Source organism: Mauremys reevesii, linkage group 7, assembly GCF_016161935.1.
Source record: "Mauremys reevesii isolate NIE-2019 linkage group 7, ASM1616193v1, whole genome shotgun sequence".
Lineage (NCBI taxonomy): Eukaryota > Metazoa > Chordata > Testudines > Geoemydidae > Mauremys > Mauremys reevesii.
In genome coordinates, this window is record NC_052629.1 from 28,465,506 (window position 1) to 28,492,602 (window position 27,097).

Below are 27,097 nucleotides of genomic sequence, written 5' to 3' on the forward strand. Positions count from 1 at the left end.
CAACAACACCTTTCCAGCCTCAACCCCAGGTCAAGAAATACTTTTGATGCGACCTTTTGGGAGCCATGATCAACAGATGCCATCCATGCTACCCAAGTCTTCTCTTCTTCAGTTTCTTCACTTTTTCCATAGTGGGCAGGACATCACAACAGACAGATGGAGACTTGATATAATATTATCAGGGTACACCAAATTCCTCTCTCTTCCTCCTCCAAACCTTGCTTCCCTGTCTCTGTTCAGGGATTCCTCTCATAGGAGGAGACTTGTCCAAGTAGTAGGGAGGGAGGAAGGGAGGAATAGCTCAGTGGTTTGAGCATTGGCCTGCTAAATTCAGGGTTGTGAGTTCAATCCTTGAGGGGGCCACTTAGGGATCTGGGGCAAAATAAGTACTTGGTCCTGCTAGTGAAGGCAGGGGGCTGGACTTGATGACCTTTCAAGGTCCCTTCCAGTTCTAGGAGATAGGATATCTCCCTTAATTTATTTTATTTATTTATTTAGTCTCCCTCCTCATTCAAAGAGCCATAGAACCAATACCTCTATAACACCAAGGGAAGAGGTTCTACTATAATTTCTCCCTCAGATCAAAGAAGAAAGGAGGCTGCAGATCTAAGACAATGTGTGTTTTTTTTGTTTGGTTTTTATTTGCAAGCTGAGATTCAGAATGCTTCCTTTGGCATCTATGATCCAGTCATTGTACAGAGGGGATGGGTTTACAGCTGTAGATATGAAGGATGCCCATTTTCCCATGGACATCCACCCATCTCACAGATGGTTCCTGTAATTCACTTTGTGATTCACATTTCCAATACAAGGTGCTTCTGTTTAGCCTGGCAATGGTTCCAAGGGATTACCAAAGTTATCTCAGTTGCAGCAGCTCACTTCTCTTGCCAATCATCATCAGTCGTCTTCTACCTAGAGGACTGGTTACTGACCGGGAAGTCCTACCAAGAGGTGCTGTCAGCAGCCAAGGACAATATCCTGCAGTCTCTAGGATTGTGTAAAATTATTGAGAAGTTCTTTCATGCCAACCCAGTCTGTAGATTTTATAGGAACAACCCTGACCTTGATCGCAGCCAAGGCATTCCTCCCACAGGACGAGCTCCAGGTGTCAAACATCTTCCCATGCAACTGAGAGAGCCCACAGTTGCAAATGTACTCCTGTCTCACCCTCCTGGGTAACAGTGTCTTATACTTACGTAACCTCATTTGGGAGACTGTCTTCAGGCTGGCTTTGCTCAGACAGTATAAACAAACTAATCTCCCTCCCTCAAGAAGTGAGGGTCTCCCTGAATTAGTGGGAGAGCAAGGACCAACAAAGTTCTGTTCATTCTGACTTTACCACAGAATTCTCTCATTGGGTATACCTTTGTTTTTGGCTGGGATGCCCACCTGGGTGAACGTTCAGCACAAGGCATTTACTCAGTGAAAGAAGCCACAATGCCCGTAAACCAGCTTGAACTCAGAGTGGTCTGAGAGGCTTCCAAACAGTTTTTCCCCATCATGAGGTCTCACCACATTCTAGTGATGTGGGCCAACATCACCGTGCTATTCTATGTAAACTAACAGGGAGGAGTGAAATCTCTTTCCCCCCCACCCGATACAAAAGCTGTAGAACTCTGGAATTGGTGTATTTGACATCAGATAATTCTGTCAGCAGTGCACATACTGAGAGTGCCCAACACCCAGGCAGACCTCCTCGGCAGGTGCTTCTCTCAGGACCACGAGTGACCGCTTCATGACTCAGTAGATCATATTCCATCTTTGGGACTCCTTGTCCTGCAACCTCTTAGCATCCTACAAGAACAAAAAGTGTGTGAATTATTGCTCTGGGGGACTTTGGGTCAGAACTTCATCGGAGATGTGCTTCTGGTCCCTGGTCAGGGCAAATAATGTATGCCTTCCTCCCCCTGTGCCCCCCCATCTCCTTATTACCTCGAGTCTTGAGGAAAATCTGGCAGGCCAAAACATGGGTCATACTGATCACTCCCATTTGGCCCAGACAATTCTGGTTTCCCAGCCTCCTTCAGTTGTCAGCTCATCTGCATGTCACTTTCCAGAACCTGCTGATGCAGCACAAAGGCAGTATCAAGCATTCCAATACAGACTTCACTACATCTGACAGCTTGGTATTTGGATGGGCATCAAGCTGGATACTGTGCGCTCAGGAGCTGTCCAGTCTATTCTCAACAATAATAGAAGGGAGTCTACTAAACAATTGTTGTGCTGCCCAGTGGAAAAGATTTTCCATCAGGGCTCATAACCACTACACTTATCCAGAAGAATCAGACATCTCTGCTATCCTGATCTACCTCCTGTCCCTAAAGACTTCAGGATACACTTTCAACTCAGTACATGTTCATTTGGCAGCTATCTGCACCTGCCATCCCCCACTGACTACTCCAATTTTGCCCATCCAATAACGATCCACTTCCTAGAAGCTTACTTTGGATCTTTCCTCCTGTAAGCAAGTCAGCTTCAATGTGGGATATTAATCTTGTCCTAGTGGTACTCATGAAAACCATTGGCCTCCTGCTCACTATTTTTTAAGACATGTGGTCCCTGTCTGTATTCCACTACCTGCCCTCTGTTCCCTCTACTTCAGCTCATGATTTTATTAGCCATAAAGAATGAACTGGAGCGATGGTCAGTCTGTACCACCCCTTATGCCCTTGGTTTGGAGCATGAGGCGGCAAAAGGCACAGGTGTGGAACAGTGGCCACTGCTGCACAAATTTCCAATCTCAGGTACATGGTGCATATGCATACTCCACAGTGGAATACAAATGGGGACCAGTGCATCTAGAAGTACTCAGGTTACAGAACAGGTAAATAATCTCACTTTGTATAGTGAAATACAACTGTTTGTTTTCTGTTCATATTTAGATAAATCACTTGAAAATAATCTACAGAGTTAGAAACTAGTCTACAGAGTTATTTGTTTTCAATATCCCTGGGCAACTAATTTTGTCAAGGTATCTAAATTGGTAAGAATAAATGCCTGTCTAAAAATATCCAGTGTACTTTCATCTGAAGTTATCTTTCACAGCCCCTCCTAAAAATAACTGCAATAAGGAGTTATTGTCAAAAAGTAGCTGCATGTATTCATCCTCAGAGCTGCATTTCAGTGATGGATGGATAATGTTTTTATATGCAATCTCTACTGAGATTTTTAGGATTGTTCAGAATAAAAAATTCTATATAAAATCTCATTGATCAGTAAGTACAGTTGAAATCTGCATGAATAATGTTGTTTACATTTAAAATTTGTTATAGTTTTGTGTTCAGGTGCGTCACTGAGGTACTTAAACATGTGAGTAATCCAGCTGTTGTCAGTGGGACTACTCAAGTCCTTAAATGTAGGCATTTGCTTAAGTATCCTGATGGACCAGGGCCTAACTTAGGAAACTAGTATGTGCCAAAACATATAAACGCTTTGCTATATGTCATTAGAGCTAATAAATACTTTTAATATTGTTAGTTTTAATTATTATGGGTTAAATGGGGAATAGCTGTGATGTATAAATGAACAGTTGCTTAGCTCTCTAAACTATAACAAATCACTGCATTGGAATATAAAGATAAAAAGTTCGAAATTCTTTCATACAAACTTGATTGTTGCTTTCCCCCTCCCCCTGCCTCCTAGAATTACAGAAATAGTGGGTGAAGGGAAAGCAGTAAACCTAATATATTTGGATTTTAGTAAGCAGTCATGGGATAAGAGGGAAGGTCCTCTCCTAGATTGGTAACTGGTGAAAAGATAGGAAACAAAGGATAAGAATAAATGGTCAGTTTTCAGAATGGAGAGAGGTAAATAGTGATGTCCCCTAGGGGTCTTTACTGGGCTCAGTCTTATTCAACATATTCATAAATGATCCAGAAAAAGGGGTAAATAGTAAGATAGCAAAATTTGCAGATACAAAACTACTCAAGATAGTTAAGTTCTAGGCAGACTGCGAAGAGCTACAAAAGGATCTCTCAAAACTGGGTGACTGGGCAACAAAATGGCAGAAGAAATTTAATGTTGATAAATACAAAATAATGCACATGGGGAAAATATCCCAACTATACACATAAAATAGTGGAGTTTAAATTAGCTGTTTCCACTCAAGAAAGAGATCTTGGAGTCAATGTGGATAATTCTCTGAAAACATCCACTCACTGTGCAGTGGCAGTCAAAAAAGCAAACAGAATGTTGGGCATCATTAAGAAAGGGATAGATAATAAAACAGAAAATATTATATTGCCTCTATGTAAATCCATGGTATGCCTGCATCTTGAATACTGCATGCAGATGTGGTCGCCACATCTCAAAGATATATTGGAATTGGAAAAGGTTCAGAAAAGGGCAGCAAAAATGATTAGGGATATGGAACGGCTGCCATCTGAGGAGAGATTAATAAGACTGGAACTTTTCATCTTGGAAAAGAGACAACTAAGGGGGGATATGATTGAGGTCTATAAAATGATGACTGGTGTGGAGAAAGTAAATAAGGAAGTGTTGTTTACTCCTCATAAAACAAAAACTAGGGGGTCGCCAAATGAAACAGTAGGTTTAAAATACATAAAATGAAATTTTTTTCACACAATGCACAGTCAACCTGTGGAACTCCTTGCCAGAGGATGTTGTGAAGGCAAAGACTATAATAGGGATCAAAAAAGAACTAGATAAATTCATGGAGGATAGGTCCATCAGTGGCTATTAGCCAGGATTGGCAGGGATGGTATTCCTAGCCTCTGTTTGCCAGAACCTGGGAGTGGGTGACAGGGGATGGATCACTTGATGGTTATCTGTTCTGTTCATTCCTTTTGGGGCAGCTGGCATTGGCCCCTGGGCTAGATGGACCTGAGATCTGACTCAGTATGGCCATTCTTACATTCTTATGTAAAACATCTTGTATAGTGAAATCTTACACTCACTGCTTCCCCAGAAAGAATCTGAAAAATTGGAAGAGTTTGGAAATTGGCTCTTAATCATTTTTTTCTAAAGATACTGATTTATGAAGAGAGAATAAGAGCTAAATGTATCGCTTTGCTAAGAAATTACTAAGGTCTTCTGTGGTTTAAAGTGTTTATCAGAGGCAAAGTGGACCAGTGGGGAAGGTGCTGGAGTAGGAGTCAGAGCCTAGGTTCTCTTTCTTAAAACTATATAGTGACCCAATGGGCAGTCACTTAGGCCTAGTCTACACAGAAAAGTTATATTGGCATAGGTCGGTCAGGGCTGTGGAAAAACCCACACCCCTGAGTGACACAGATATGCCGACATACTCCCCAGCATAGGTGCAACTATGTCTAGAGAAAAGAGCTTCTGTCAATTTAGCAAACGTTGTTTGGGGAAGTGATTCACATTGAAAGAAAACCCCCTTCTGTTGGTGAGCGAGTAGGCTGCTTCTACTCTCAGGACTATGTCGACACAGGGATGTCAGTGTAGTCTCTGTAATGTAGACCCTCAACCTCTTTAAGTGTCAGTTACTTCATCTGTAAATTGGGGATAATTTCCATTCTTCATAAGGTGCCTTGAAATAAAGGTGAAAAGTTCTATAAGAGCTAGAGGTTTTTTTGAAATGTGTAAACACAAAGGAAAGGGGAAATTATTTAAGGATTTTTTTTTTGTAAGATCTCTTATAACTTGATGCATTGAAATTTCTCTGATTTCTGCTCTGATCCAGCATGCTGTACTTCAACACTCTGATCTCTATTGGTCCCTAGGGACTCAAAGGGACTCTTAACTGCAATGCTGAAGGCGCCTGCCAGGTGCTGGGATATCAACTTCCTTAGGCAAATTGTCCTGAAACAGCAATGGGGAATAAAGGTTCCCATTGAATGTAGTGTGAAAAACAGACAAAATGATTTGATGTCAGACGTCGGAGAGGAAAAGGCTTCTACTTTAGGAAGTAGGAAGGGCTTGGGAAGGGGAAATGTTTGAGACCATTAATTAGGGAGTTGTTTTATGTGTGAACACTTTTATTTATTTAAATAAGATAACCACCGTGAGCTGGGCATATATCACTACCTGCCGTTGAGGGGGGCCTCAGGTACTGGTGCACCTCAGTCCCTTTTATTTTGTGCCCCACATGATAACCTAATCTTCTGTGGGCTGTAATACTTTGGTCAAATTTTGGCTGTTAGGTTTAGTGTGCAGGTGCTGGGTTGTATTGGAGGCCTTTGATATACAAGAAGTCAAATGGGTGATCCCTTCTAGTTTTTAGTTTCTATGATTTTGTGACTGGTTCCTAGCACTAGTTGAGATGCCTTGCTTTCACATGTGCTGACAATCTTTTTCCACTAAAATAGTCCATGTATGAAAAATATTAGTATAGATGCTTAAAATATACTGAGACATTCTTTGACATTCATCATGTATTTTAGTTCTGTCTCCAAATTGCTCTAAAATAAGTTACTATAGCTAATCTATGCTCTGCTCATTACCATGGCATCTGAGCACCTAACTGATTTTTAAAATTTTGCTATCACATCCCAATATGTCAGCTTGAATCACAACAGTGGAGCAATAATTGACATTTTTTTTTCTTTTCAAATTTTTTTGAGGTGGAACAGAAATGTCTGTGTGCTAAAAGAATAATGTCTAAAACTGATGAAACATTTCCAAGATAATGAAACAGTTTCAACAGAAAGCCATTAATCTATATACCAAAAGTAAAATATATCTGTTAATTTTCCATTAGTAAACTATTACTTGAAAAAAATCCCCTATTAATGAAAAAATAAAGGGCAATTAAACTATTATTATTCATAGCCAAAGTGTGATTCCTGGCATCTGATTTTCTAAATTTCCTAATTAACAATGTATCATAGAGAAACCCAGCTCTGACAGCTACACTGCTTAAAGGGCAGCATGGCTTTCAATAGCAAGAATGGCTTCTCTGGGAGTCCATCATTTCTCTCGCTCCACTGAATTGAGTGAGTAGCTTGAGGGGAGGGAGCAGATCTCTGCTCCACTGACACTGGTGCCAGAGGGAATCCCCCCACGCACTCCAACCAGGACCCAGCATGGGGCAATTTCGAAATGCACATCCTGGCCCCAGTTAAGTCAGGAATGGGCCTCTTTATGTTGAAAAATTGTTTTGACTTCTTTAAACTGCTAAAGCATTTCTGTTGTTTGGAGCAGTGACTTTAAGTTTGGCAGGGGGAATAGTGATTCCTGAGGTCAGAGACATTTAACTCTGCCTAGAGTTGGCTAAATTATAAGCTGTGGAAAATTGCTATTTGCACATTTCCAGACATTTTCTGCTGCTTAATTTTCTGAACATTCCAACTGTACTATCATAGGGTCGTGGGACTGGAAGGGCCCTTGAGAGGTCATGCATGATCCTAGGCCCCACTGAGATTTCTGAATTGTTCTGAAGTAGCCACACAGAACTGAATCTCTGTATGAGACACAGGCATAATAGATCTTACTCCTGCCACTTTCCTCTAGCAAAATACTATTAGGCCTATGGGAGTAGGTACTAGCACAGAAGACAAAAGATTGTGAGTTCTGATCTCACCTCTTCTACAAAGTAGTTATTAATTTTGTGCCATTGATCATCTTATTATTGAGCAAGACCTTATCCCTAACCTATGGGGCACGCAAGTATCTTCATACTCTTCTCCCCATCCCCCAGCATGCTGCCTACAACCTTCTCCATTTTACAGGAGTAACTAAAAGATTGCACAAGCTCACTCTGGCAGACTTTGGCCTTGACCCCAGATTTGTAATATGCCAAACTCAAGTCTTAGCCATGATACACCTCAGAGAGAATCTGCCAAATCTGTGCACTTGGGTATGCTGTCTGTAAATCTGCTACTCTTGCATGTTAGGCACTGTGCAGTGTGTTGTGTTTATCGTCTAATGGCTAGTCCACAGTGGTTAATGGCCTACTGCTGCTGCTAACTAATAGTTACTCCTGTAGCTCAAGTCATTAGGTGTCTTTGGGGAAGTGGTAAATATCCTACATTTCTAGCCTTACTGATGATTTATGCAGAGGGATTTTATAAATGTGCCTCCTGAGGAGAATTTTGGCAGACTTCAGATGCTCAGAAGGAGCCCCTACTAAATTCAGATATTTACTGGCTGGTCTGCTGCTGCTACCTAAGACCTGGTCTACACTAGGGGGCGGGATCGATCTAAGTTGCACAACTTCAGCTACGTGAATAATGTAGCTGAAGTCGACATACTTAGATTGACTTACCGTGATGTCTTCACCACAGTGAGTTGACTGCTGCTGCTTCCCCGTCTACTCTGCCTGTGCCTCTTGCAGTGCGGGAGTACAGGAGTCGACGGGAGAGCATTTGGGGATCAATTTATCATGTCTAGACTAGACATGATAAAGCGATCGCCGCTGGATTGATCGCCGCCCGCCAATCCAGCGGGTTGTGTAAACATACCCTAAGCTACTCTTTTAGCTCAAGCAGCAGAAGTCTTGCTACAGGTTTAAAGGTCCCAGATGTAAACCGTGATGATGAGGGATATTACAGTTGCATATAATGGAATTTTTTTCATTTGCTTTTCTTTTAAACAATTTTTAAAATGCCTAGGAAGTTCCATATCAATTCCCCCTTTTCCCCCAAAAAAATTAAGTTAACAATATTAAGTGTCTAAACTCAAACACTTGAAATTTTATGTCATGACAGGATTAAGGTTACCTATATAATCCTAATTCTGCCCTCGGTGCACTATGATACACATTTTGCTCTCCTGTTGAGGAAAAGAGCTGGGAATGTTGTGGATTGTAGCCTGATGCCTTTAATGGTTAATAATTATATTAAAAATTATATATAATTAAAATATATTGATTGCCAATTGATATTAATTTATTGAGCTGTGGGTTATAGGGTTTCTATCCCAGAATCAAGCTCCACAGAATTAAAACTAACAATCAATAACTTGTAGGGTTATCCTGAGGCATAAGACAAAGATACTCACACTAAAGGCAAAGCAAAGCCTTAGCTACTTTTAGTTAAACAATCAGTACAGACAAGAAAACTCCAAACCACATAAACAAATAGCAGTATTATAGTATTAGGGATATCTTATATGAGCATATGCAGAGCATGACATCAGTTTATATACTCATACCCTTCCTTGGGGACCTGGAGGTGAGAGACACAGTCCTGTCCCTGGTCCATACACCCAGTGCCCAAAGGTCAATGGTAGACAAATAACAATGAAGAGCTGTAGGGTCAGTGATGGAAAGCTGGCCCCCGCTACACGTTGCCTTGGCCTATTATAGGGCCTGGGTAGTATCATGAATATTAATTCAGATGCCCAGCCTCCCATGTTCAAATCTAACTTCCTCAGTCTTGTAATATTGGTGTGCCCTTATCAACTAAAAGTTAATATATTAATGCCTTTTAGCTTATTATCACAGTCATCATCATTGCTAAAGCAAGTTTGTGATTAAACATCTGCCAGTGATTCTATCCTAAAATATCCAAACCCAGTATCAGTTCATTGTTCCTGCAGTTGTCTGGTATCGTTCTGTACCAATTCACTCCCTTGAGCAAGCTATTCCCGGTTCCCCAAAATCTAAGGTAATGTTGTCAAACCATTTTATATATGCTAAGCATCACAGGCACACTTTACTCATGCATATTTGCTTAAGCCAATGTCTAACAGGATACAAATTCCTTGCATTACTGCTAAGGATAAATAAAAGTCTAATCAAGTTCTATGGGCTACAAGACACCATCTGTGTAGAACAAGAAATCACTTGGGCTATACCTGTAGTGTTCTTTTATAGCAGCCATAAGATCCTAGGACAAATTGAGCTATTAGCCACGTGAACAGTGAAGTCACTGAAGGCAGTAAGCCTTGGTGACTCCAATGCCAGAATGGAATAGAAATCTGTTTAATGTAGAAGGGAGCTCTGAAGTGCAATGGAGTGATCTGTACATTATGGCTATTCCCAAATTAATCCTACCCTAGCACTCTCAAATTAATCCATCCTTGGAGCCAAACAACCTCTTGAGATGCCAACGCTTATTCCTTCCGCCCTGGGCTCATGTTACATATGTCATGTATGTAGAGAAAGAAGCTAACCAGAAGACCAACTGACTCATATACTAGGTCTCTCACAAATGGGAATCTCACCTAAGTTTAAATCTTTGGAAGCTGATTAATGCAATGTCAGCACCTAATAGTCTGCCAAAATCATGTGCTCCAAAAATGAAACCCCAGGCAAAAGCAGTGGAAGAGAAATTGGAGCACTGAGGTTTCTGCTGTCTTGTCTTCCCATGCTTGTCACAACAGGAATTGAAATTCAGAAACTTCATCCATGTTTTCAGCTCACAGCACTTTCTGAGTAACTTGGCATGTGTGAGGCAATGTATCAGTGCAACAGGGCCCCTTCTGGCCAAGTGTGGTGCAGCCCCCAGGCTCACATGGCCTAGTGGGGCTGTCAGTCTATTCCTGGTGCCCAGGAGTCTGAAAACCTTTCCTCACTCCTAAGTCCATCAGGGGTTGGTAGGGGAATCCAGGCCCTTCCACTCTACGGGGTTCCAGCTTAGGGCCCTTGAGCTAGATAAGCAGGACCAAGGTTCTTTGATTCTGACCATGCCCTGAGCTCCTTCCTACTTGCCACTGGGTCTCTGCAGGCTCTCCAGTCTGTCAGTCAGTTCATACCCTTCTGGGCTGTTCTCTCTGAGCAGCTCTTCAGTAGCTTGCTGGCAGGAGCTCCTTTCTCCAGCCTGCTCACTCCTCTGGTAGCACCCCATAGTTCCACCCTTCAGTTTCCCAGTCCTTTTATCCTCCTAGCTCCTGTGAGGCTGCCCATCAGTAGTGACCTGCTGTGCTTGTGTTAACTCTTTGGTTGCTGGACCAGTATGGGGTACATACACCCCATGACAGCACCCAAGAAAGAATCACCAGCTCGTTGTGCAGTTGCTATCACTTAACCAAAAGCTTCCTCCTCCTCCTCCTCCGCATTCATTGCAACTTTTCTCAAATGAATCTAGATGCTGAAATAATTTCTCAGTAAAATGCCTATTGTCAGATTAAGGTTGACTCTACCTTTTAAATTATTAATCATGTAGAAGAACTCTTAAAGCAGTGTTGTTTAAATTTATGTAACTTGGTGTATTTGAATTCCCTTAGTAATTACATTTTGTTTGTGCATACTTTTCATAAAGTTGTTTGCCTCGTAAATATTAGTGCTATAATGTTTTCAATATTCACATTTCTTTACATTCTATTACTGCTCTGATACGTAGGCAAGTAACACACATTCAGCACCTAGCCAACCCTGCTAAGTAAAATGCAGTTTTGGGAAGGTACAGTTCCTTCACTAAGAACTATTAGATGCAAAGCTAAAATATTTTATAAAGATTGTAACAGGACAACATAAATGATGGTGTTTATGAAATATTGACATTTGGGACACTTTGGAAGATGCTGATTATTGAAGGTGCTGATTCTGTATGAACTATATTCCTGTAAGATATGTGAACAGTGAGTCACAAGGGTGCTCTGTAGAAATGGCAATTCACTGTCTCTCCAGACCAAGAATTACTGCCTGTCACTAGATTTAATCACAAATTTGTTATGACATCTGGATCATAATCCATTGCTTCTGTGCCACTGGGTCTGCTATGTAGTGCTATCTAGGGGTATTAACAAACAGATTTTGTCACTTGACTGCTTTGTGAGGGGTAAAAACTTTCTGTAAACTTGCATTTTTTCCTTGTTTGAATTACGATCCTTGACTACTCCAGCAGCTTGGACTAAAAATCAAGGGACAAGTACGAATCTAAGTGGAAACTTACTAGAAATCCTCTTTTTGAGGAGGGTGGGGGGGATGCTATTTAAAAATAGTACAACTTTGACAGACTTAAACTATAGTTAATGTGTGCCAAAACCACCAGATCAGAGTTTGCAGCTTGAAACTATCTTTGTGTTGCACCAAATGTCAACTGCTTGACATTTGGAAAGAAATTGACAGATTTCAATATGGATTTTGAAACCTCTGGATCAGAAGTGATCAGGCTTGAGGTTTTGTATTGTTTCCCAGCTCTAATTCCCTTTTCACATTAATGTTTGTGTCCTTGAGAGAGATGTTGGACTGCACAGGACAGGGCTTATCACAGATCTCTCACATGGCCCAGCTGCAATACAGATGTAGAATGGGTTTCTGAAATCGCAGAACAGTCATAAAATCCTTTGGGGAGTAGATCTCAACAGTCCAGAAATTATCATTTAATTAAATGACAATTTGTAAGATCTGAATAATTGAAAATATAAAACTTCTATAATTAATTAAACCATAAATTGAAGCTACAGATTTAGCTGTTTCTCAGTTAAGTACAGCAGCAACAACCAGAGCTACTGCTATTGTGCTTTTGTTGACCAGTAGGCCAGCACAGATCACTTTCACCAAATTATTAATAATTATTTTATTATCGTAGCATCCAAATGCCCCAGTCAGGATTGGGTTCCATTGTGTCAAGTGCAGCACAAGATAGCCCTTGCTTGAAAGAGCTTAAAGTCTAATTAAGAACAACATGCAATGACTGAATGTTGTTGGCAGTGGATGCCGTTGAGTTTCTTCATATTTCAAAAAGTCCCTGAAACCTGCAAGGACCACTTTTCCTGGGAAATGTCAGAGAGAACAGCAGAGCCTGGTGTTCCTAGGAGGAGGAGAGGAGAGGGATAGAGGCTGTGGGGCCCTGTATCCCTAAAATCTTGGCTCCATGGAGTGTGTCTTGTACTGCACATCTGACCAGGCACCTCTGCTTACTGCATCTTTGTAAAAACAATGAGGAGTCCTTGTGGCACCTTAGAGACTAACAAATTTATTTTGGCATAAGCTTTCGTGGGCTATAACCCACTTCATCAGATGGATGGAGTAGAAAATACAGTACTCCATGGATCTGATGGAGTGGGTTATAACCCATGAAAGCTTATGTCAAAATAAATTTTAGTCTCTAAGGTGCCACAAGGATTCCTCATTGTTTTTGCTGATGCAGACTAACATGGCTACCCCTTTTGAAACCTGCATCTTTGTAGTTAGGGTGCTAGCTATGGAGAAATCCCATTGTAGTTAAAATGCATCAGCAGTCCTTAACTACTATTAAAGGTATTACATAAAGCTATACAGTTTCATAATTGAATTCTGTGACTACATAATATATTATAAAATCAAGATGGTATCACACTCTCAAATTTGTATGGACCAGAAGGGGCAGGAAGATAGGCACATTAACTAATTAGGCCATAGAAGAATCACATTCTTGTTTTGCACTTGGCATCTTCTCAGCCTAGTTGAAAGCTTAAGCTGTTAAAGGTTTACATTTCCATATGCTTCTAGTACATACTATTTTTATTATCTTCTCTCTCTTTAGACATCCAAAAATAGGAGTGGAATGGTAACTTTTGGTTGAAACCTAAAACTTCTGAGGCTTGACAAAATGCCTGAAAAGTTTAAATCAGAGCTTGTGGCTGTGGCCCCTTTGCTTTGGGGAGTTAGAAGTCTTGGATGTCTGACACTTAAAGATAAAATTTCATGCTCTTTCATGTGAAGATCGCCTTGGAAACATAAACTAATAGCTAATATAAACCAATCATGAGAGGTGAAAATAACAAACATCTGGGATGTACTTGTGCAGCAGGAGACTTCAAGACCCCACTCCTGTGTGTGCACATACATTTTTCACATAGAACAAGTCAGTTACGCTTGGGGGTTTCTCAAAGAATCATGTTAACCTTCCCAGACAGCCATGTGTAGAGGTCTGATAATGTCATACAGGTGTCATTTAGGCTGGGCCAGGGGACTGAAAAAAATTGTTCCATAGTCCTACCCCAAAAATGCTAACCCAGCTCCGATGTAAATCAGTAATTCATGTCACTGTTGAAAGTACACCAGTTCAGCTTTCCTTGCAGTCTTTCAGCTAGTCTTCCCTCTTCTCTGGTTTGTTATAGATTGATGACATTAGTTGCAAACAATAATAGTAGTTCAGCACATCTATAAGGTGGAAAGTGTCAGGTCACTTTATTGTTCTTCGGTGTGTTAAGAGGTCAGTTCAAAAAGTGTAACAATTTGTCTTTTTAGTTCAAGCTAATAATTGCCTGTGCTACACCTATAATTCTGTATATTGGTTGCTCCTGTAACGAATGGCCAGCCTGTCTAACATTTCACACTCAATCTGTAATCCACGTGAATCAGGATAGTAGTCTATGTAAACAGATTGTAATTTTATTACAAAAACGTCTAATTCAGATGTGTTGGCCAGCTCACAATTAGACAGTAACAATTTGGAAAACCATTGAGATAGTCAGAGAGAGAAAAGTAGGAGAAATATGAAACATCTAAATGCTTCTTGCCACTTCTTTCCACATTTGTGATAGGTTTAACAATAGAAACAACAAAGAGTCTGGTGGCACCTTAAAGACTAACAGATTTATTTGGGCATAAGCTTTCGTGGGTAAAAAAACCTCACTTCCTCTTATCCACGATAGCTTATGCCCAAATACATCTGTTAGTCTTTAAGGTGCCACCAAACTCCTTGTTGTTTTCATGGATACAAACTAACACGGCTACCCTCTGATGTTTAACAATAGAATACATGGATGTAGCTCTTCACTACACCTCCTCTAGTTCTAGCTAACTGTTGTAACAAGAGCGGGAGGGGGGAATTGTTGCAAAATATCCTCAAAATAAAATCAATTTTAATAACCAATCAAAATTTTTCTAATTTTTTTTCTGGAAATGTGCCTAAGAATACTAGTAAAATTTGAAGCATATTTTCACTTTAAATTTTTTTTGTCAGGACAGTTGTTTGTGTTTGGTTAAAAGTCACATTGTGCTGTTTTGGTTCGTGGTTGGTTGGGCCTGCTCCATGTAGTAAGGAGGGTTAGGAATATCCATTTGGAATCAGTTTCTCAGAGGGAGACACTCTACTTTATGTTCTCTCTCTGAGCTAGCCAGAAAATAAAACACATCAGGGAATGGCTTTGTGTCCTGACCCATTCTGAAATCCTGGGTAGCAGTGTTGCCTCACCTTCCTGCCTAAACACTGGAGAAGAAAGCTATCTACCCATTGGAGACTACAGTTTGTATGCCCTAGTATAGATCCCTATGCCACTTCTGGTGTGGGGACAGAGACATATAAAACCCTAGTAGCGCTCAAGTCCTCTTTGGATTAAGCTTTGTAGTGTATGTATATATATGTGTATATATATATATATATATATTACCAGATTGAGTCACCTGAGCTCTACCTGACATCTGTGGTGAATGTTAGGGAGTGTGAGAAGGAATTTCAGGTGTTTGCCATCCCACACATCCATAGCTAGCATAGATGGCGCAGCAGCCTGGGGTTATTCTGACAGCCCTTTTTTGTTATTTTTTTGTTTTATTGGGGCAGGAGTGATAAAAGTGCAATGATCTGATGATGATGATGACTATGAGAGAGACTTGAGAGAGAAGAGTCTCATCACCATCAATTAAGTAGCACAAGGGACACAGGGGTGCCAAACCCAATGAATGGAGAGAGAGGGGGACTGGTGTGTGTGTGTACCTGATGGGTATGGCCCCCTTTTGAGGGCCTGGATACCCCCTCCCTCCCTCTCTCTTTGCCACAGAGCTAGAGCAGAGCTAATTTTGATTCCATTAGGAGCTCATCTAGAGGCTGCTGAGCTGAATTCACTTTGGGCTAATGGTGCACCAGCACTGGGGCCCCCCTACTATGAAAAAAAAAAACTAAAAACTAAACTGACTTGACTGAGATCTCTGTGCTGTTGTTAACTAGTGGGGGCCTGAAGATCTATCTATCTGGCGGGCGGCAGAGAGAGGCAGCACAGTGCAGTTGGTGGTGCCCCAGCAACAGAGCAGAGTGGAGTGAGTGAGGCGGGGGGATGGGATGGGGAGCAGCAGCTGTGTGTGTGAAGCTGGTCGTGGTGAAGGCTGCAGCAGAACTCCACGGAGAGGCAGAGCAGTTGGCCCTGGCCCACGTAAGGTGCCTCTTAACACCTTGTGTGCCCCCCTCCATTTCCACCCAGGCTGGGGTGGGGGTGAAACTCTGCAGATAAACTTTTGAACTCTGGGGTGGCACTGATTAGGGACAGAGACTTTTGGGTTGTTGGACTTTGGGATGAGTGGACTGAAGACCTAAGGGGAAAATGACATTGCCAAAACTTATTTGGTGGGTCTCTTGCTCATGGTTTATGTTATGAATCCTGTTTGTGGTGATGCCACATTGTTTCTCTCCTTTATTAAAAGGATTTTGCTACACTCAGACTCTGTGCTTGCAAGACGGGAAGTATTGCCTCCTAGAGGCGCCCGGGGGGGTGGTATGTAATTGTCCCAGGTCACTGGGTGGGGGCTCAAGCCGGTTTTGCATTGAGTTATTGAAATGGAACCCCTGGATACTGAACCCGGCCCTTGTTGCTGCCAACTCAGAGGGGCAGAAGGGTTACATACACACCATCAATGTTAAACATTAAGGTCAGAAATTAAAACACTAGAAAACCTTGAAAAGCTGAAGTTAAGGTTGCATATGCCACATTAACTTTAGCACCTTGTACACATCCATTTTAAAGGACTGCCACCTCATGCACATCCACTGTAGAGGTTAGAAGAGAATCAGGGAAGCCAGAGAAGAGAGAGAGCAGAAGAGAAGGCAGCAGAGAGATAAAGAGTGAGGATAAAGAAGAGCCCCTTAAGTCTAGCTAGGAGAAGGCCGTTTCTGACCTGGATTGGGGTAGTTTCTGAAGAATTATCAGCACAAAATCTTGAATGTGAGGCACAAGGGGACATGGAGTTGTATAAAGCACATCAGTTATGCATCAATTTATTTTCTCATCCAGCGATTTAGAGATGAAAAGCTTTATAGCTTATTACTAAAACAATGTAGTGAAGTTCATTAAATACAGATATTTAAATGAATATGTTTAAATACTAACCTTTATGTATTTATCAATGAGGGTTGTAGCTTTTAAATGAATGGTTAAATTAATGCAATGCATGACAGAATTTAAAATCTTTAATATTCTGTCCCATTAAAACATTGTGGAGGCATTGTAGTGCCACATAATTCTGATTACATAATCAGACTTAGATTGGTCAGATTGATACAAGTCTGTTGTCAAGTTTCAATGAGATACAAAGGTTACCTCTTGTAACACAGAAAGGTCACCAGAATTCTGTTAGAACCTTGCTACGTTTCAATATAATATCTTCAGCTTATGAATTGATTGTGCCCAAAGTACACAACACTTCTCTAGCACTTCAGGAACACTTTAGTGTCTCTCTTTTTGTGAATTGTGGAAAACACAGATAAATATTTCAATTAATAAAATTAAGTGGAAATATTATTCAATAAGAGGTTTTCACTGTTACCTTAAGGAACCAATTTTTTTTGTCTGATACAGTATATAAATTGCACACTGCCTGTTAATGATTGTGAAGTTCAGTGTTTATTCACAAATAAATAGTTGTTACCAAACGATCCTGTAAGATTTCACAAAGGCAGCAAAAATCTTGAGACATGTTACAGCAAGAAAAATCTATTTTTATAGCCACTGTGACTTATGTTTAACAGGTGTTAATAGCTGCAGATTTATCAATTGTATTTCAATCATAAAAATGCTTTTGTGAAAAGAGATTTACATGACTTACTGTAGCAAATGTGCTGGATTTTGTCCCTTTCACTCACTTATATGTGGGTTTAAAACAAAGCAATTATCATTAGTAATTATAAGGTAACTTTTTGGAAGAAGGATAGTCTTCTGCTTGAGTTCGAGGATGGGGAAATATGAGATTTTAAATTCTATTCTGAACTTTGCCACAGACTTTTAGTGTAGTTTTTTAGCAAATCTCTTAATGTCTCTGTGCCCTCAGTTTCCCCATCTGTAAAAGAGATACCTACCTGACACAAGTAGACACTTTAGTGTTCATATGAGTTTAGATGCTCAGAGGGAAGGAGTTACAAGAGCACAATATTATGATGATTGTGATAATGGATTGTCTTACACAGATTCTTTTTTTTTGTTTTCTCCCAACTTCACCTGATTTGGCATGGGTCACTTCCTTATAACTACATGCTCCCATCCTGATTGGTAGGCAACATTATTGGGTGTAAGTGAATGGATGAGAAAATAAATTGATGCATAACTGATGTGCTTTTTACAACTCCATGTGTAGCACTTCATGCCAGTTATCTAGCTAATTTGCATATAACCATAATCTTCAGTTTATGATCAATATACTCTGTCTAAACAGTGGCAGGGGCAGAAAGGTAGTTACAGAAAACTTGGCAACTGTGGCTGGGATAGCTGAGTGGGTGTGAGTGTCAGGCACTGCTGGATTTAGTGTTTTGAGTGTCGGGGGCGGGGGTTGAATTGGGTGTGCCTGAAGACTGGCTGGGACTGGAGCCAGCACTGGGCCCCTGTCTCTCACATTCTGGGTCTGCTACTAGCACCATCTCCAGCCGCTTCTTCCCTGCTTGGATCCAGCATGGGAACAGTGAGACAGGGAGGCAGAGTGTCTTACTGCTTTGGTGCCACAGCTTCCCCTACTGGCTAGGAAGAACACATGCAGGCATACCTGGAGTTCAGCTGAATCTGTCAAATGTCTGCTGGGCTTGAGAGATGTGATACGATTGCATAAATACATGACACTTAGTTGCTCTGCTGATGCCCATGTTGATGAAGCTTTGACACCAAATGTTATTTCTTCTGTTCTTCCAAGACAACATACTCTAACTTTAGTCAAATTTCATGGGGAAAATTAGTGCAAGATGGATAAAATATAAAGCCTTTTTATTAGTTAATATATTATCATGGGTGGGGGTGGGAATGTAGATAATCTCACTTGCAAATGACCCTGTGTAAACATCAAATTTGTGCACATCATTCTTAGAGTGAATTAAAATCAGCAGTTATGGCTAAATAATTTTTATCTTTATTTTTGAACAATGTATAAAATCACAATTCTACTCAGCAAGAGTATGCATATTTACATAAGAAAATAAGTTTTTGGGATCAGAGCTGGCCTTTGCATTTGTGAAGCTCACATTCTCCCAGTCCCTTACCCCCATCAAAAAAAAGTGCAGGAGTTAGTGTAAATACAAAAATCTGTTCTTTGTATTTCCCATATAGCAGTTTGAAATATTATATCAAAATATCAGGACAATGGCATTGCTCACAGAAAAGTGATTTTTGAGCTTCAAAACTTATCCACCCATCACTTCTACTTAGTTGGCATTACCATGTGTCATGTTGTGGTCCACCAGGGTCACTACTAGTTAAATAGAGGAAATAATTTTAGTATATTGTAGAGGTTAAAGTCAAAGAAAAAATTGGAAAGCTTTAACATTAGACTTTATTAATGATACTATTTCAGCACATCATGTTAAAAATAATATTAAGAAAGGTAATGAGCATAGTGCGTCTAACAGAAATATGACATAAAAGAAGTTGATGATAAAAAAACCACCCAGTGCCGAAAAGCCAATCCTGGTAATACTCTCTCAAACTCTCAGTGGCAATGCGATTAGGCCCATAGTTTAAAGTGAGTCTGCTATAATTAATACAATGGTTACCAAACTATAGGTTGTAGCCATTCCAGCTTTCAAAGAATGATTTTTCAAATCCACACAAGGTTGGGAGTCTCTGAAGTGTTTAAATTGCTTTCTGGTGAGTTTGGGGGGACGGGGATAATTTCCTCTCCTCAATCCCTTCTAGGAAAAACTTTAACTCAAAATTCATCAGAATGCCCGGCTTTGAAAGGACAATAGAAAGGAAGGATAGAGGTTGGAACTAGGAAAAAGACGAGAGTTGGTGCTGAATTAAAAATTGAAAGGGAGGAAGAACAAATTTCTCCTTTTTCCAGCTTGCTGCTTCTCTTGCTTTTTTGCATTTCTGTTTGTGTGTCCTCTTAGGCTTCCTTCCTGCTCTCTACCTCCTCATTGTCTCTTGCCTTTAGGAGTTTTTGATGTAATGTTTTTGGTTTGGATTGAGAACTTGAATCTTGTTCAGGTTTATTAATGATACAATGTAGTGGTTGGATATTGTGACATACAAAGATGAATTTTAGTGGATTGTAAATAAATTACAAATCTGTTTACTCCAAGGGTCATATCATAGGATGTGCTGGCCAGTTAAAGAACTTAGGCTCAGTCCCACCTGTGCCTCATTATCTGGCATCAGGGGATGGACTTGGGCTTGGGTTGGTTATTGGGTCCAGTGACCAGGATCCTCTGAAAGTGGTCTAGAGGTGAGACTTCTGTAAAAGGGAGGGTCTCGCAGTGAGGAAGAGGAGAGTCTGGCTTGGACCCAGTGAAGATTGTGGAAAGAGTTCTCTAGACCAGCAAGATGGAAAGGCCTGTCTGGAGCTATCTGCAGTGAGGGGTGTGAATAGAAGCCTGAAGAAACTTGGGGAAACTCTAAGGTGCAGGTAGTGGATTTTGGGGAAAGAATGTTGAGCCCAATGTAAGGCAGAAGAAACTGGAATGGGGGAATGACTTGTCTAGATTTAAGTTCACATTTGAACTATGATGTTGTATTAAACCAAACCCCATGAAAAGGGTGGTGCTTGACTTGCAAACAACTGCTTGAAGTTTCTGAGAAGCCCAAGAAAGAGAAATGGAGGCAGCAGCAGAGTCGGACACAAGATTGGGCAAGATCTTAAGTCACTATTGCCTTTATATTCATTGTCCTTCCTCCTTCCCACCCTGTGACTGACACATGTATTGCTTCTGTGGTGATTTAGTAAAGCAGAGGCTCAGAAGATATTTTCAACTGTTACATAACTAATATGCTCCAGTGTGTGGTGATGGAGGAGAAAATTCAGCAATATTATACTGGGAATTATGAAACCATTGTTTCTCTGTCAGAAACACAAGACTTGGAAATTAAAGAGAAGATTACATTACTTTCTTTCTAATCAGCGTAGGTAATGTGTTTTACAAGCACAAAGTAATTGTCAACGCACTTGTAATGTAATCTGACAGAAAGCTAATGTATTTTTTCCCCCTCTAGTCATTTGCTATTTTCCAGTGCAAAGTCACTACATAAGCTGTTAGAGGTCATACACTTCATGTTCTAGTGGATAAGAGAACTGCTAAATCCCCTATGTTTTAACTGCTGTAAGACTTCTATACTGTAATGTTCAATAAAACAAAGTCTAAAAGAAGCGAAGACACTGCTTTCCAGATTACAACGCAGTTCTTTAAATCTAGCAATAATAGACACTTTGGAAAAGAAAATCAGAAAGTTCTGTATCATAGCTTCTCTGAATGTTTATGGATCTATAATAATCAGAAATACTCTTAATCTCCACCCACCCTGTCCATTCACCCTTGGCCCTGTTGCTTTTGTTCTGTTTACTACATGCACTCTTCTATGCTTTTACACTTGTCTTTCTACTCAATGGCCCTTGTTTCTTTGTTCTCCTTGAAGCCATTACTATTCTCTCTCCTTCCAGTAGTGTATCCCCCCACCCAACCCAGCTCTCTAGCTGCCAATCCAATCTTACTGCTTTTCTTGCCATGTTTCTATATATACTAGCACTTGCCAGCACTGTGTTCCCTCATAGACATTGCTCATTTATGTGGGGGGAATATTCTGTCATTCTGAATGTGCTGCTGGGATTATGTTCCTCCAATTCTGGCATGGCAAAACTGCTTAATCTAGGGCAGTTGCTGCCAACTACTTGTACATATGTAGTACTAGTCATGATATTTAAGGCTTTTGTGACTACTAAGCTCCCCATCTGTGTTTTGGCTAGAGCTGTGATTGAGAAATTTTCTGACAGAACTGTTTTTCATAGGAAAATACTGATTGGATGAAATCAAAATATTTTGCTGGAATGCATCAGCATTGGAATAATCAAAATCCTTCATTTCAACTTTTTTTTATTTTGACTTTATTCTATTACTATAATAGTATAAAAACAGAGCACTTTTGTAAGGTTTTGTCATTTCTAAAATATCACTTTCCAAAACTTTATTTTGTGGAATTTTTTTAAAAACGTGACTTTTCATTCTGATTCTGGGATGAAAGGAAATTTTGAAATGTTGAAATTTCCCACCAGATGGAACTTCCAAGTTTTGACCAGCTATGATGAGTGTCTAGCTTCATTGGGGCCTGGTCAGGTGCCACTACCCAGTCAGCTGCATACTCTCTGCCATGTGAAGGAAATTTGGTGGCTCCATTCCAGAATACTGTATCTGTGTCTCTGCACACTTTTACTGCGTATGTTAAGAAATGGAAGGGTTCTGGCTGCTACATATATAAGCATATGTTTTTATTGCATGTTGTGTTGCTGCCTTAAATTGTACCTCCACATCTTGTAAGCAAATAAGGCAATGGTATACTGAGTATTTACAGACTATGAACTTTTATTTACCGTAATCCAAATAGCAAACTTACTGAAAGAATGTCAATTAGTAACAGTAAAATAATTGTGCTATAAATATAGGTAACCTGTATTCTACTGGTTCCAGGTTGTGTGTTGTTTACAGTATTTATATTCTGGTAGCACTTAGGGGCCCCAATGGAGACACTGCCCCAGTGTGCTAGCCACTCCGCAAACAGAATAAGAGATGGTCTCTACTAGGTGACCAGACGTCCTGATAAAATCGGGACCATCCCGATATTTAGGTGTTTGTCCTGAGTCCCGAGATTTCATTCCGCCGGCAGCACTTGCCTCCTTCCCCCCACCCGCTTCTCCGGCAGCACTCGCCTTTTTGGTTGGTTGGTTTGTTTGTTTTTTTCCATTCGCTGCTCCGCCAGCAGCACTCGCCTTTTTTTTTTCTTTTTTTCCCCCCCTCTGCCGGCAGACCCCACCCCCCGCCCCGACCCCCCATGTATCTCGATATTTTCTCCCTCTCATCTGGTCACCCTAATCTCTACCCTGAAGAGTTTACAGTCTAAACACTAATCTTCCACTTTCATACTCTAAGAGCTTGATGCTACAAGTCACATTTAGAAGTGATGCATAGAGTGGTATAAGTTAGACACCCTTACACTCATTTAGACACCCATAGATCTTCTTGTACATGGGTTGGTCCAGCATGAACTGGTTGTCAGAAGTGTTTGACTGCTGCCCCCGTACTTGTTGCTAGGAAGTATCACTCCATGAAAGCATTTTTCCTCACATTGCCATGTTAATATTTAAGAACTGCTATAACTTTTAGTAACTAATAATTCTGTTGGTTTCTTTAATGTTAAAAGCTAATATTCACTAGTCCATGCATTGAACAGTCTCATATGTTTTTGGAGAATGTACTCTTTCAACAGGGTGCCAAATAGAATAAAGTGAACTTTCTTGCATGAGGCACTCCAAGGTAACAGTTCTCTGAGAGTAAGGAATTTTTTTGTTTATCTGAATGTTCCAATGCATATTCTTCACAGAAAATTGTATAGACATTTTATATATCCGTGGTCCCAGTTTCACGTATTCTTTGTGCTCTTATATGCTGTGTGCTGAGATTTCGTCTACAATCCAGGAATAAAATACCCAGGGTTTTTCTTTGTAATGATAAAAATTTTATTTTCACTTGTGAATGAGTCCCTTTTTTCCTCTGGTGCACAATAAATGTGCCCATTTCCATTGAAGCGTACAGTATGGTAGCATTTCAGGACAAAAGGTAAATGGTTCATTTAGTTCAATTTGCCTACTGAGCTATCTCTCACATATATGCCAAGTGCTTGTAATTTTGACGGGGAAAAAAAAGCATTGTTGTTGCTTTTATTGCTGCTTTTGGTAGTCTATTCCTAACATGAAGTTTTCTCTTACCCTGAGATTCTTATGTCTACACTGCAGTCAAAAGTGTGACTGCAGTAAGTGTGGATGTACCTGAGGTAGGTTATATCTAGCTAGCTTGACTAACAATAGCAGAGAAACCCCAGCAGTGCAGGCTGCAGCATGGGCTAACCTCTTGAGTAAATACCAAGGGGTGGCTTGGATGGTCTATGGAACCATGGTTTCACTGCTATTATTATTCAAGCTAGCTAGATCAAAGCTACCTCAAATTGCAGTGTAGACCTACTCTGTGTATGTGGATTTCTCTTGACTTCAGTTAATGTTCCCTTATATACCATAGCAAGGGCACTAAAGCCATCTCAAACAGGTAGCTGAAGATTCCCTGAATGCAGGCTTTATGCCACCACAAGAGGTATGTCAGAGGTAGGAATGAGATATGTCAGGGGTAGAAAGGGTATTGGGGAAAAAAGAAACATCTTGCATGTGGTTCATGCTTAGCATAGTTGAGGATCTAGGCCTATAAATTTTACTATGAACTAGGGAATTGCTGCAAATAGCTTAGTTATTGTTTCTAGGTGAGCTCTGGCATGTGCTGTATTTTATGGGTTTAAATTCTCATCAACAGTGACACAACATTTTGTGTGTGTGTGTGTTTGTTTGTTTTTTTTTAATGGAATTTCTTTGGCACTCTATTTTAAAATGAGATGGGGAGGAATAGAGAGAAAAACATGCTACAGTTCAGCGTGTTTATTTACTCGAATGTGTAAAGTGAGATGGCTAGATGTAATGATTGGGATGCCGATCTCTTAAAAATAAGCTGTTAGAGTTATAATGAAAAGGCTTCTTAAAACATGGGAAAACATTTTTTTATCATTTTGTACAACTAAAAAAATGGCCTGATAGAATTGTTTGAAACTTTTCAAATCAATTCACGTCTGGCTGTGAACAAGCATGAGAAATTCTAATCCAAAAAGATTTTTTTAAAATTAAAAGCACCTGAAAATGAGAGCTTCTTTTTTTTAAAAAGTGCCTTCTCAAATATAGCATTGTTGCTGTGATGCTATAATTACTGTCAAGTGAAAGAATTTTTTATAGCAGATGTACCCTCTATAGACACAGTGAATTAATTACTTTCCGCAAGTACTCATTTTATTTTCTAATGTTCAATATTCACATTTGTTTCTTCACAAAACTAAGTGAATAATGTCCTTAAAATATGTCCTTAAGAAGAAGCTTGTCAGCTGAAATAAGAATTTAAGGTACATCATGTTCAGACAAAAGAATGTTTTTCTGAACTATGTAGGCAGCTAAATTCAGACAGTTGATAGCATTTCTTTCTTTGTACAACTAATTGCTTGCAATTTTCCCCCCAAAGTGCAAGTACCTCACTAGGGACAATTGTTCCATTAGGCTGTAGTTTAAGTACTGTATTAAGCATTCCCACTGCACAGAGCAGGGTCTGCTTGTATAAATGTTTGCTGCATATGGTGTTCAATATAGGGAATCTTTGTTTCAGACTTTTGCTTGTGACTTCATGAAAAGTACAATACATTTAAAAAAAATTATATATCCTTAAAAGAGAGCTCCACAGACACACAGCCTGTGAACATATAGCTTACTTTCAGATATTTTACCTGCAATAAGATAATTTATCTGCAAATATTTATCTTACACAGAGTGTTGGTACAGTATTTCTTTTAATTCTTGAGGACTGGGTTCAAATCTGGTTTACTGAATATGTAAAACAAGTTTGACTTTGTCTAATGTTCAATAGCTTTTGTATTAAGCTGTGTACATAATAGATGTAATAGACCCTCTCTGGAAAAGCCTGGGGCATTGAATCCAGGGTGTCCACTGTCACAGCTGTATAAAGAAACTTCTTCAGGACCCATGTCACACTAGCCAACACTAACCAGAAAAAGTTAGAGGAATGTAGACAAAATGGAGAGCTTCCACAATAATGAAGTTTAATTGACTCTCCTGCTTTGGAGGCATGTGGCCCCTTCTTTAGGACCAGCATTAACAATACAGGGTACTCCATTTTGTCGCCAGAATCACACATTCAATAAACTAGTCTTTTTATTTATTCAAACTGTCAATCACATTGTACATGTGTCTAGAGTACAGCTCTGAGACCTTTTGTCCTGCGCCTTCTCTTTTGATTTCCTTGAATTCAGGAGCCTCGTTAGCTGTCAGTGGCATTTCCTGCATAATTCAGTGTAAATCAAATAAAATACAGCCAAGAAAGTCCTTCAACTTATTTGTTCATATTAGGTCTCTTGGTCCATCACACAATAGCTGCTCTTAGGTTCAGACAAATCTGTCTGGTATTCTGTCACACACAACATCTCCATTGCATGAGAGGAGAAACTCGTTTTAGTAACAGCTCCGCTATGGTTTGTCCTGCTTGTCTCTCTACCCTAACCTTACCTGCTTTGTCCTGCTGTTTTTGTGGATCTGTTACAGAGCAACTATAAGGGGAAAACATTTAACACAAATGGGATTACGGAGCCATAAAAATTGGCAGGGAACCCAGGTGGAGTATCTGAAACTACTTAACTTTGTTTTGAAATGGTCTATATTTCAAGTTGACTCTGTCCCATACAAACACCAAAGCACAGGATAGGTTTATCAGATATGCTGTTTTGTAACACCATATGCCTAATTCTGTGCTGCACTCTGGCTCCTTTATGCTGCAATGGACTGCTATTGTCTCCTTCTCTCCACCCCCGCTGAAATTACAAAGCAGGAGGGGTGGTTACACAGGGCAACCATAACAGCTCTGTGCTACCCTCCTTCACAGCCATCATTATAGGAGGTGTGGGGGAAAGGAGTGGATGTGACCAGAGCACTCAGGTCTCAGGGTATTGTGGGCTTCTCGATTATTCCTATTTCAGGGGGAGGGGTGTTTCCAAAACCCAGCAGCCCCAGACTCCTATAAGGCACAACTCATAATAGGCTTTAACTTCTTTAAATAGACCTTTGTGCTCCCCTCTGTACTGTACCTTCCTGCATGCACATATTCATGCTTGGTAACTCCTACCCTGTTCCCATGCTCTTTCTCTCTTCAAGTCCCTTCTTCGATACTTCATCTCCCCCTCTCCATTTTTTAAAAAAGATGAAATCCTCAAGATATGTATTCTGCTCGCCTAAGCTTACACATGGTCATTTTGTTATCCCTGTTAGCTCTTCTCCTTACCATCCTCCTACTGTCCCCACAGTGTTTATCCACATCCTCATGTTGTATTTTGTTCTTACTCAGACTGTGAACTCTTCAGGACAGATGCTTTTCTTTATTTGTTTAACACTCTATGCTCATTTATGGCACTATATAAATAATAATAATTGGGGCTAATAATCTGGTGGTAAAATTAACTTGAGTTCTAAAATGTTCTTAGA

At 40.2% G+C, this 27,097-nt stretch overlaps 1 protein-coding gene and 1 long non-coding RNA gene across 6 annotated transcripts in view; one reads left to right on the forward strand and one right to left on the reverse strand.

The window, feature by feature from the left end:
* The window catches only part of ADGRA1 (adhesion G protein-coupled receptor A1), a 463,966-nt gene that overhangs the window by 76,039 nt on the left and 360,830 nt on the right, over positions 1 to 27,097 (forward strand). The window lies entirely within an intron of this gene.
* LOC120368992 lies at positions 636 to 2,043 on the reverse strand. Of its 2 annotated transcripts, none has more exons than XR_005582878.1 (3): positions 1,933 to 2,043; positions 1,693 to 1,794; positions 636 to 987 (listed from the first exon to the last, which is right to left on the reverse strand). It is a non-coding gene; the product is annotated as an uncharacterized LOC120368992 (long non-coding RNA). The 2 variants fall into 2 exon arrangements; XR_005582877.1 differs by having other exon boundaries at positions 1,667 to 1,794.